Genomic DNA, 13,267 nt, shown 5'->3' on the forward strand with positions numbered 1-13,267 from the left:
TAACCCTAACCCTAACCCTAACCCTAACCCTAACCCTAACCCTAACCCTAACCCTAACCCTAACCCTAACCCTAACCCTAACCCTAACCCTAACCCTAACCCTAACCCTAACCCTAACCCTAACCCTAACCCTAACCCTAACCCTAACCCTAACCCTAACCCTAACCCTAACCCTAACCCTAACCCTAACCCTAACCCTAACCCTAACCCTAACCCTAACCCTAACCCTAACCCTAACCCTAACCCTAACCCTAACCCTAACCCTAACCCTAACCCTAACCCTAACCCTAACCCTAACCCTAACCCTAACCCTAACCCTAACCCTAACCCTAACCCTAACCCTAACCCTAACCCTAACCCTAACCCTAACCCTAACCCTAACCCTAACCCTAACCCTAACCCTAACCCTAACCCTAACCCTAACCCTAACCCTAACCCTAACCCTAACCCTAACCCTAACCCTAACCCTAACCCTAACCCTAACCCTAACCCTAACCCTAACCCTAACCCTAACCCTAACCCTAACCCTAACCCTAACCCTAACCCTAACCCTAACCCTAACCCTAACCCTAACCCTAACCCTAACCCTAACCCTAACCCTAACCCTAACCCTAACCCTAACCCTAACCCTAACCCTAACCCTAACCCTAACCCTAACCCTAACCCTAACCCTAACCCTAACCCTAACCCTAACCCTAACCCTAACCCTAACCCTAACCCTAACCCTAACCCTAACCCTAACCCTAACCCTAACCCTAACCCTAACCCTAACCCTAACCCTAACCCTAACCCTAACCCTAACCCTAACCCTAACCCTAACCCTAACCCTAACCCTAACCCTAACCCTAACCCTAACCCTAACCCTAACCCTAACCCTAACCCTAACCCTAACCCTAACCCTAACCCTAACCCTAACCCTAACCCTAACCCTAACCCTAACCCTAACCCTAACCCTAACCCTAACCCTAACCCTAACCCTAACCCTAACCCTAACCCTAACCCTAACCCTAACCCTAACCCTAACCCTAACCCTAACCCTAACCCTAACCCTAACCCTAACCCTAACCCTAACCCTAACCCTAACCCTAACCCTAACCCTAACCCTAACCCTAACCCTAACCCTAACCCTAACCCTAACCCTAACCCTAACCCTAACCCTAACCCTAACCCTAACCCTAACCCTAACCCTAACCCTAACCCTAACCCTAACCCTAACCCTAACCCTAACCCTAACCCTAACCCTAACCCTAACCCTAACCCTAACCCTAACCCTAACCCTAACCCTAACCCTAACCCTAACCCTAACCCTAACCCTAACCCTAACCCTAACCCTAACCCTAACCCTAACCCTAACCCTAACCCTAACCCTAACCCTAACCCTAACCCTAACCCTAACCCTAACCCTAACCCTAACCCTAACCCTAACCCTAACCCTAACCCTAACCCTAACCCTAACCCTAACCCTAACCCTAACCCTAACCCTAACCCTAACCCTAACCCTAACCCTAACCCTAACCCTAACCCTAACCCTAACCCTAACCCTAACCCTAACCCTAACCCTAACCCTAACCCTAACCCTAACCCTAACCCTAACCCTAACCCTAACCCTAACCCTAACCCTAACCCTAACCCTAACCCTAACCCTAACCCTAACCCTAACCCTAACCCTAACCCTAACCCTAACCCTAACCCTAACCCTAACCCTAACCCTAACCCTAACCCTAACCCTAACCCTAACCCTAACCCTAACCCTAACCCTAACCCTCATAACACTCAGGCACACAACATTCATACAGACACACACAACACTCTGAGGCACAACACTCAGGCACACAACACTCATGCAGACACACATAACACTCAGACACACAGCACATACCATGTTGGAGCCACTGGACAGGCACCGGACGAGGCCACCAGACAGGCGGCCAAACTGTATTTTAAAATCATACAGGCGGTCCATCATGGGGAAATTATGAATGCAGCCATTTTAACCAAGACTCACCCAAGAGGCATGATGAGGCAGGTGGGGAAACTCACTTCTTTTATCAGACCCTCTTCACCTACGGAACACACTACACAGTTAGTTTCACAAAACACTACATCATGGATGAACAATAACCTGGACATCCTACAGACACATTACAACAAGACCATCCAGACACTTATTCCAACAACACCCACTCTAAACACCACTGCACTACACATAGCCATGGGCTGGGCACAGAAGAGATACACACATAGACTGACACAGACGACCATCACTACAGTGGAGACACTCCTACAACTCCCCTCAGCAACACAGCACGGGCAGCCACATAGCAGCACCCCAACACCACAGCCACCCACTCAACAGCCAGTTACCACACACACAGTCACCTACACAATAGATTCACCGGTACAACATCCACCTTCCACTAACACTACCACTACAGACACAGCCATTCCTACATTACACACACCCATTCAACAGCCACGCAGGACATATGCAGACATGCTTAAATCACAGACACCTGGCCAACAGCCATTCAACACCTCCATACATACGACTACATCACAGGCACCTGCACCACCATCACCTAAGGTACATACAACTGATTTCCCACCGCATGCATGGGTCAACACAGTCCATAACAATGCACCACAGTCCTCCTCTCAACAGCAAACTACAGTACACATAGCCAACAACACTACACCGCACACACCACATACAGCGCACAACACCACACAACACACACTACACACAGCTCAGCCACGCCCTCTACAGCAAATTACAACACACATAGTTAACAACACTAAACTACACACACCACACACAACACACAACACCAAACAGCACACGCCACATACACCTCAGTCAGACCCTCAACAGCAAACGACAACACACGAAGCAAACAACACTACACCGCACACACCACACACAGGCAACAACACTACACAGCATGCACCACACATACCACAGTCCTTCTCTTTAAAGCAAGCTACAATACACATAGCCAATAACACCTCACCACCACACACGTCACCTACGGCCAACAATACTACACAACACACACCACCACACACACCACAGTCATTCGCTCAACAGCAAATTACAACACACATAACATGCAACACTACACCTCTAGCATCACATACAGTCAACAGCATTACACAACACACACCACATACAGTCAATAACACTGCACCACACACAAGTACACCACATGCAGCCAACAACAGGACACAAGACACACCACACACCACTAGCAACACTATACCTCATACAGCACCTACAACCAACAATACTACACAACACTCACCACATGCCTTACAATTAGTCTCTCCACAACAAACTACAGCACACATAGCTAACAACACCACAACACACACACCACACACAGACACCAACACTACACAACACACACTACACACATCCAACAACACTACACAACACTTACACTCTCCACAGCTACCGACCACACACACAACCAACAACACTACAGCACACTCACACACACAACATTCACCCATAGAACGCACAGCATCAGTTTCACCGGCACATCAGACCACGACACAACACTTACCTCCGCCGATCATCCAGTCCGCCACCTTGCCAGCCTCACCGTCACACCAGGCAGCCACGAGCACACCTACAAAAGAGATAATTAACATACACATAGGAAAAAAACTTACAGAACAACACAACACTGACATTCCATCTCACAACACACGGACATCCCCAGAAATCCCACTTCTCCCTAGACCCTCTCACGCATACAAATACACACTCAATTTAGGAGCACGTACATCACAGATCCCCCTCCTGGCCACCGCAAACAGGACTCCCCCTACATTAGCCACCAAATCCCTCACTCAGTCCCACTTTAAAAAGCACACCTTCTCTCCCTCTAACATACAGACACATACACGGGGAGCTTTCTCCGCAGAGATAAGCTTCCCCTCCCCTGTAGGTCACCGATACTCCCCCGCATCAGCTTCCCCCACCCGTCAGCATCCAGTCCCAAACATCACTCAACACCCTTTAACCCCTTCTTTCTTCCCCCCTTCACCAGGCGCCGAACAGGAGAGTCCCCAAAAAACAGGCCCTCATTACAGGCTAACATGATGAAAGGGCACCTAAAAGGCAAATCACCTTTGGCAAAAGCCTGTTCTGAGCCCTCCCCTTTCCACCCCACCAAGGGGCCTGTAGGGGACTCTCCGAAACTCGGCGCCGCAGCACGCACATTCCTACAGCCTACACGTACTTCTCAACCCCCGTCACAAGACCAACCCACCCCCCAATACACCCACACATTAGTTAAACCATCTTACCACATGGCCCGGCCCGCACGCAAGGTGGCGGACTGGAACATCAAAGGCCTCAAGTCCCACCTATTCATCGGGGACTCCAACCTCAATAGAATCCCCCCCTTCCAGAACCCTAGGGCACAGGTGGATAGCTACCCCGGGGCCACCTTCAACCACTTCCAAAGGGTCTTGGAAAAAACCCAGGTACACCCACATACAGAGGTGGTGGTCCTCTCGGTGGGTCTCAACAATAAGGATCTCGACCCATACCAGACATCACTTAAACAACTAGCCAGTATGCACAGAGAAGCGAAGAGCACCTTTCCCAACGCCACTATCTATGTCCCCATCATAAGTCACTCACCATTTCTCACTCCACAACAAAAACAAAACATCAAGACCATAAACAGTTACATCAGCACACACTTACCCACACTGTATGAAATACCGCATGATTCATTCCGCACTAATAGGGACAACATTCACTGGACACCAGAAACCGCAGCAGCAATATTTTCACACTGGTGCTCACAATTAAATTTATAATTACTCATACTCACAACCCAGACACCATTAACATTATCACACATTCACCAAGGACACACACATCTACGGCCCCCTCTCCTCCCCCCGCCCCCCAGCTCCCTCACTCACCACTACCATCCAGTTCCAACATTTTGAATCTGTCCAAAACATTTCACCCATCACCAGCACAAGTAGCACTTCTGGAGAGAGGCCTCACTTTTGTGCCCCGCCCTACCACTTTTGACCAGGAGGAGCTTCAAAGGGACATCCACAAATATCACAGACGACTTAAAATACTGGACTACTTTGACTATACAGAGAGCGATAACCATCTGCCCTTCATCAATCCTTCCACCTGGGAGCCTAAACTCTCCCAGGTGGACCACCACATCAGGACCCTCATCAAGACGGACAGAAGGACTTTAAGAGACCACAACACACAGACGGACAGACAGGACAACCTCACTACCACACTCCGAGAATCACTACAAACACTTAAAAACAACCCACACATAGTCATCAAACCAGCGGACAAAGGATCCAAAATAGTTATCTTAGACAACCACCAATACATTTTTGAAGCAAATAGACAGTTAAACAACATCAGACATTATAAAATCATACCGGATAGCATACAACCACAGACACAGGTGAGACTTAGGACTATCATCAAATCACTCTATGACAGACGCTACATTACAGCTAAGCAACGGGACTACCTATACGGACCGGACACCCCACGACAAAGACTCTTTTACTTACTTCCCAAGATCCATAAAGAACCGGACACCTGGACCATTCCCTTTGAAGTTCCTCCTGGTAGACCCATAGTATCGGATTGCAACAGCGAGTCCTACAACATATCGGAATACATTGATCACTACATCAATCCCTTATCCACCCGTCACCCCAGTTATCTCAAAGACACATATCACTTTTTAGAGATGCTCAAGCCCATAGCCGTTCCCTCCCATACACACATTTTCACCATCGATGTCGACAGCCTGTACACCAACATCAACACCACAATGGGTGTGCAGGCTGTCAAATCCTTGTTTCAAAAATACCCAGACAGCAATAGACCGGATCAGGATATTCTACAGTTACTACAAATTAGTTTAGATAATAATGATTTTTTGTTTAACAATAAACATTATCTACAAACAATGGGAACGGCTATGGGCAAGAAATTCGCCCCCGCATATGCAAACATCTATATGGCTGAGTGGGAGAGGGAAGCGCTGTCAAAGTGTCCACTGCAACCATCATTCTACTTCAGGTTTTTAGACGATATCATAGGAGCATGGCCACACGACATCAAACACTTTACGGAGTTCATACACATACTTAACTCACACCATCCATCCATCACGGTGAAACACATCATTGATCCACAACAGGTTCACTTTTTAGACACCACGGTTTACTTTAACACAATAAATGCAACACATAAGACGCTTCAGACACGAGTATATTTCAAACCCACAGACACACACGCCCTACTACACAAACAAAGCTATCACCCCAAACACACATTTAAAGGTATCGTCAAATCACAGATCATCCGGTTCCATAGAATATCATCTCACAAAGATGATTTACACATAGCCATTCAAACACTCTTTCACTCACTTAGACAAAGGGGATATTCCAAGAGGTTTCTGCGCACCATCAAGAATGACACTTTGGCAGCTCTCTCTCCCACTCAGCCCACACACACATCCAACACTACAAACAACGATACACACACAACCAACACACACACATCACACACACCCCAGACACTCCAAACACAAGCAACAGTACACCCACAACCTGCAGCAGAGTCCCTCCCCCTCCTGTCCCCCTCCTCCTCCCCCCGAATCCTTTCCCTTACCCTACACCGGGTTCGTATCCTGTATCCTCCCCCAATCCCCCTCCTGACCCTGAACCTTCCCTGGACTCTGCTGCGGAGCCCCATTCAACACCCCGTTATTACCCCATCTTTAATTTCACCCGTACTCACAGCCCCCGACCCAATCTCCCTCTCAACCCCACTTCCCCTCCTTCCAAAACCACACCTAGCCTGGCCCCTCACCCTAAACCCAACCCCTTGGATCCTGCGCCTAACACCAACCCTCCCCGCAACCCCAACCCCTCTCTTTTTAATTCTATGGGTAGACCCAACCTGGTCCCTCACCCTAAACCCAACCCCTCGGACCCTGCACGTAACCCCAACCTTCCCCGCAACCCCACCCCCTCTCCTCTTAATTCTATGGGTAGACCCAATCTGACTTTTAACCCTAATCCCAAACTCCCCGACCCCACGCCTAATCCCAACTCCCCCTTTAACATCTACGCGGACCCGCCCTTTAACCCCATCCCGGAATCACACCCCCCCTTTAACCCTACCTCTCCTCCCACCTCCCCGGCTACCCCACACACAACCGGCACAGACCTAGATCCACCCAAAATCATAATCCCATTAGTTACGACATTCTCACATAGAACACGCCCACTGCAACATGCATTCAAACACAACTTCACCACAGCTCAACACACATATCCTCCACTTAAACCATATAGGATCATCTCAGCATATAGAAAAAATAAAAGCCTTAAGGATATTCTCATACATACCAAATTCAGCAATATGCCCCCTCCAATAACCAAACCTCACACACTGCACTACAAGAATAGGAAATTCATTACAAACCCCCATAGCCACACATCGGCTCCAATCCCGGACAGCTTCACCCTACAAACCTCCAATGTGGTTTACATCATCACCTGCACCCTCTGCCATAAACACTACATAGGAGAAACCGGAGCTTCAATAGACACTAGGTTGAAACAACATCTGAACAACATCTCACGGGCACACCTACAAACAACACTGGTCACACACTTCCAGGAGCACCCCGTCACTCACCTCATCATATCTGGTGTGGAGTCGGGGTCCGGGTGGTCCAGTGGACAGCGGAAGCATGCCGAAAGAAAATGGATCACACAGTTGAACACAATTACACCTCTGGGACTGAATGAGAAAACATAACATTCTTATTTTCACACAGGACCAGCTTCATTTATTAAATAAAGTGTATACATATATTTTCATGGCAATTCTGTTGACGTATACTTTCTTCTGGTACTGACTACATAACACCCATACACACACACACACACATCAGGTCCATACACAACACATACATCTACACCCTCATATAGAGGCTCAAATATAAACACACACACACAGTTCATTTTTTACTTAGTCACACACAGCTCCACACAGACACATAGACCCACACACTAAAAACATGGCAATAACACTTACCTTGATCTCCATCTTTAGCACCATCCACTTATTCATCGCCACACAGCACCTGTAAAATACACGCACACATACTTACATGCACACACATAGACTTACACCTTAAAAAGTAATTTCAACAACACTTACCTTGATCCTCAAATCCATAAAACACCATCCACTCGTCCATGGCTACACAGCACCTGTAAAAAAACAAACACAATTTTACAATACATCCATCTGCATTCCTGCTCCTCTCAATTCAATTTCAATCAGCTTAATAACACAGTAATAATAGGCCCGTGCTCTTTAAGACCATCCAGTTTTTCTTTTAACCCTACCCCAACCCAAACCTAACCCTAACCCTAACCCTAACCCTAACCCTAACCCTAACCCTAACCCTAACCCTAACCCTAACCCTAACCCTAACCCTAACCCTAACCCTAACCCTAACCCTAACCCTAACCCTAACCCTAACCCTAACCCTAACCCTAACCCTAACCCTAACCCTAACCCTAACCCTAACCCTAACCCTAACCCTAACCCTAACCCTAACCCTAACCCTAACCCTAACCCTAACCCTAACCCTAACCCTAACCCTACTTCTGGGGTGCCCCCTTTACTCCTGGACCCAAGGGTTTCTAAATCCTGGTCCTCAGGGCCCCCCTGCCCTGCACATTTTAGATTTCTCTACTCCAACATACTTGACACAAACAAACTGTCATTACTAAGCTTCTCCAGAGCTTGATAACCAGTTCATTTGTATCAGGTATGTTGGAGCAGGAAAAGTCTAAAATGTGCAGGACAAGGGTACCCTGAGGACCAGGTTTGAGCACTAGTGATTCTCTCCCTTAGTAACTAGAGCTACGTAACAAACATTTCAGTCATATCAGGTATGTTGGAGTAGGTAGAAATCTAAATCAAGCAACAGGGTATCTTGGGAAGTAGTGATTAATCTCTACCTTGGTCCTTGCAAACCACCTTTACTGTACACTTTCCATGTTTCCCCTTCTCCTATACCTGCTTTTTATGAATTGGTAGTTTTCTAGCTCTGCAGAAGCTTGATAATCACCCTTCATTTGAATCAGGTATGTGTGAGTAGGAAAACATCTACCACATGCAAGACAGGGGGGGGGCCCAAAAACTAACGTTTCGAACAGCTGCCATAACTACCATACTAAGGTCACAATTGCTGCCCCTGTCGGTGGATTTAAGAACGTGTTGATTGTGGTTCAAAATATAGGTAATTTGTATATAAGGATAATACCTGTGCTGTGACCGCTGGTATGCAAGTGGGTCATACGAAGGTCCCCCTCGGGAACAGGCATGGACAGCAAGTCTCCCAATTTGATGTCTGTAGCCCATATGGGTCCAGCAATCGGGGAGGACAACGTTGATTGCTGACTCCACATGTGGAGGTGGCCCTCAAAGATAATGGAGGGAGAGGCTTGTTTGGTGAGGTCCAAGGTGGTGGTGGGGGTTGTTGGAGTAATAGACAGGGTTTCAAAAAAAGTCCTCTGATGATGAGTAAGTAGTAAGGGAACCCGCCATGGGTTTATTGGATGGAAGTCTAAGGTCAAAGGTACTCAGTGGCAGAAAGCCAAAAGGCTTGTCAAAATAAGTCCATTTAGGAAGAGGGCAATCGGCGGTTAAGGAAAGATCTTACAAGGGTGTTATTGTAGGAAGACCACGATTGACCAGTGGTGGGTGAAAGATTTCCTTCAAAATAAGAGTCCCTTCAAATTGAGCCCGAGAGGGAAAGTCATGATGGTAGCAGAGAGGTCCGATGACGGTCCTATTAGAATGAGAGTTTGGGGGTAACCAAAGATGGGCGTTAGGATTTTCAAAATAAAAGTGCCAATGAAGTGAAAGTATGGTAGGATGATGACCACTGGGGGTGGGGGAAGGCCATGGGTGAGGATGACCAGTGGCAGATGAGCGTAAAGCCTTTCCAAATGAAGGCCCTTTAGAATTGCAGGCACAGGAGGAGGTGGACAGAGACGAGGGTTAGCCAAAATAAGTCACATTGGAGTGGAGGAGGTGCTGTAGGTAGCAAGAAGGTCAGAACCGGATCCTTTAGGATACGCCCTGTATTAGGGTTAGAGTCAGAGGGTCGGGTAGGGTTCTGGTTACAACAGGGTCTGGTACAGGTCCGAAATTCCAACAAGGTTACATTCAGGTGTTGGTCCTGAGTTTAGGTTAAGGGTAAAGGTCGAGGCTCAAGGATGTATAGACAGGAGAGATGACAAGGAGGAGTCAAGAAGTGGAAGGGAGAGAAATAACTACAGAGCAGACACCCACAGGGCAAAGGACACTGTTGCCCACAGGGCTAAGTAAGTCTACCTCCCATCCCAAAGGGTGGTCCAAAAGGATGGGATGGGAGGGTATTTATTGTTTTAGGTTGAGAATCACAAGCTTCCTCCCAGAGGATTGATGGGTGGCTGCGGTGTTATCCTGGCAAGGTGAAATTGGGGAACTGGACCGTACCCATTTCAATCAGGAGAGCCCTGGGATGATTAAAGTGATGCTTATTACAGAATTATAAATGTACTACAGTGTTGAGCCAAGACCCCATGGGGAATTAGTGATCAAAGGGCGCCTGCCCAACATCCAAAGAAGAATCCCCCACGGAATCCAGACACTGGTGGCGGTGGCTGTAGCCGACAACCCAGCCAAGGAGTCAAAGAACAGAGATAAGGATTAAGGTGGGGAGGTGGAGGGTCGCGCACTTAACAGTATGGACAAACTAAACCGGGAGAGAATTGTATTCAAAGGCATGGGATCATTGTGACAGGCTGACTTGACAGCTTTGATAGACGGGAGCGCTGATCAAACTGAAACCAAGATGACAGCCCGACATAGGAAGAGGAAAAGTAGACCATTCTTAGTGGGGGGAGTAAGTCATGAAACATTAGAGTATGCCCGAAAGCAGGGGTCGGTCTTGCCTATCCGAACATGCGCCAAGCTTCATTTCCTGGAAGGACACAGCTGCCATCAAGGGTCCCCAAGGCGAGGATAGGGGTTTTTTTAGGTAAAGGAAGACAGCAGAAGGAGGGAATTGTGAGACGGAGAATCTTCAGTTCTTCTTTCTGATAAGAGAATCAAGGCAAATCTAAGGTTGGAATTAGAAGGAGCTGTAGGGGTGAGTAGACACCAAAGCCCAGGCAGGTTAGGTGTGGTAGCATCAATGAGGAAACACCCTGCGGGACCACGGTTATGGTGAGACCCCACAAAAGCACTTTTAAATCTCTCAGCCTGTCTTCAACAATAAGTATAGAGAACTGGTAATCAGTCTAACAGTATCATAACCACCAGGGTTGATATTATCGGTGTGTCTGGAATCTCCGAGACTGAGGTTATATAAAAGGTTTTGGCCAGAATCGATCCAATTGAGCGCTGGTGGTTAAAGGTCTAAGACCATTGGTCTTCATCTATAATAGATGTCAGTCTGAATATCACCACCCTCCAGGGGTTGAGCGATAACTGGTGTCCGGAGACTAAGACTGAGAGGTCAGGGAGATTTGCTTGAAATTATAAATTCCAAACTAGCGACTGAGGGTTAAAGGTTCCACGTCCCCTTCTTGAAGATCTCTAACCAACAACAAACACCATCCAGGTTGTAACAGCTGGTGTCCGGAGACTTTAAGCCTGAGTCAATGGTCCATTGGGGGTCTCAGAACAACAAACCCCAGGGTAGGTATATTGTAGTCTGGAGATGTTAAGAGGAAGAACCGCTTGCGTAGTAGTATACAATATCCCTCTGTCAATATATAGTCAAGTTAGAAGCAACACTACTAGGAGGAAAGGACACTGGTCCCTGGGTATCAATCAGTATTAACACCACCTGGGTTGAAATATTGTTGTCTGGAGACTTGAAGCTTACCAACGGCCAGGTCATAATCATGAAGATACATGTTGGTCAGGTTGAAGTCCAGTCCAAGTAAAGGAGAATATTAAACATGTACTTAAAGGGTCCTGAATTGTGGAAACGCATCAGTAGTAAACCCAGGGTCATTGGGTGTTTTCAGCCTTATTGTAATTCACTAGACACCCCTCTCCTTAGGCAGGGCCACCAGGGTTGAATCAAGTCCCAGTGACGGCGTCGGGGGGACACTTTGCGAAAATGGGATACTGGGAAATGCGGAACTCAAGATACGGTCCAAAACTTCTTGATTGGGGGGTCAAAATGCAGGTCGTTTGCACAGGGATGGGTAATGCCCATTCTGTGACAATGGGTATGCAAGTGGGTCGTATGAAGGTCCCCCTAGGGTTAGGGTTAGACGGCAAGTCTCCCAATTTGATGTGTTTATCCCCCAGGGGTCCAGCAATCGGGGAGGACAACCTTGGTTGGGTGTACAAGATGACATCAGTTTCATGACCGCCTCCACAGATAGATAATGGGCGGGGTTGTTTGGTGAGGTCCCAGGTGGTAGGGGGGATAGGGGCTGTTGGAGTAAAGGATGGGGTTTTCAAAATAAGTCCTGAAAAGGGTGAGAAGGCTGATGAGCGAGTAGGAGGGCCCGCCATGGGTTTTATTGAATGGGAGTACAAGGTCAAAGGTACTCGGTGGCGGAAAGCCGAAATAAGTCCCTTTAGGAAGAGGACAATCAGGGTAAGGAAAGAGCTTACAAGGGCCTTATTGTAGGAAGACCATGAATGACAGTGGAGGGTGAAAGGAAAGTCCTTCAAAATAAGAGTCCCTTCAAATTGTGCCCGAGAGGGAAAGTCATGATGGTAGCAGAGAGGTCCAATGAGGGTCCTATTAGAATGTGAGTAACCAGAGATAAATGGTAGGATTTTCAAAATAAAAGTGCCAATGAAGTGAAATTACGGTAGGATGATGACCACTGGGGGTGGGAGGGCCCTACAAGGGTTCAACAAATGAAAGGCCATGGGTGAGGGTGACCAGTGGCAGGAGCGGAAAGCCTTTTAAAATAAAGGTCCTTTAGAATTTCAGGCACGGGGAGGGTGGGCAGAGACAATCAATGAGAGCTTGTTAAAATGGAGTGGAGGAGGATGCTGTGCATCCAGTTTTAGGTTTAGGCATAGTTCCCAAATGGTTAGGGTTAGACTCAGAGAGTCGGGTAGGGTTCTGGTCACAACAGGGTGTAGTACAGGTCCGAAGCTCCAACAAGGTTACATTTTGGTGTTGGGGCTGACCCT

Source organism: Hypomesus nipponensis, chromosome 11 (assembly GCF_054491055.1).
Source record: "Hypomesus nipponensis isolate SF chromosome 11, ASM5449105v1, whole genome shotgun sequence".
NCBI lineage: Eukaryota > Metazoa > Chordata > Actinopteri > Osmeriformes > Osmeridae > Hypomesus > Hypomesus nipponensis.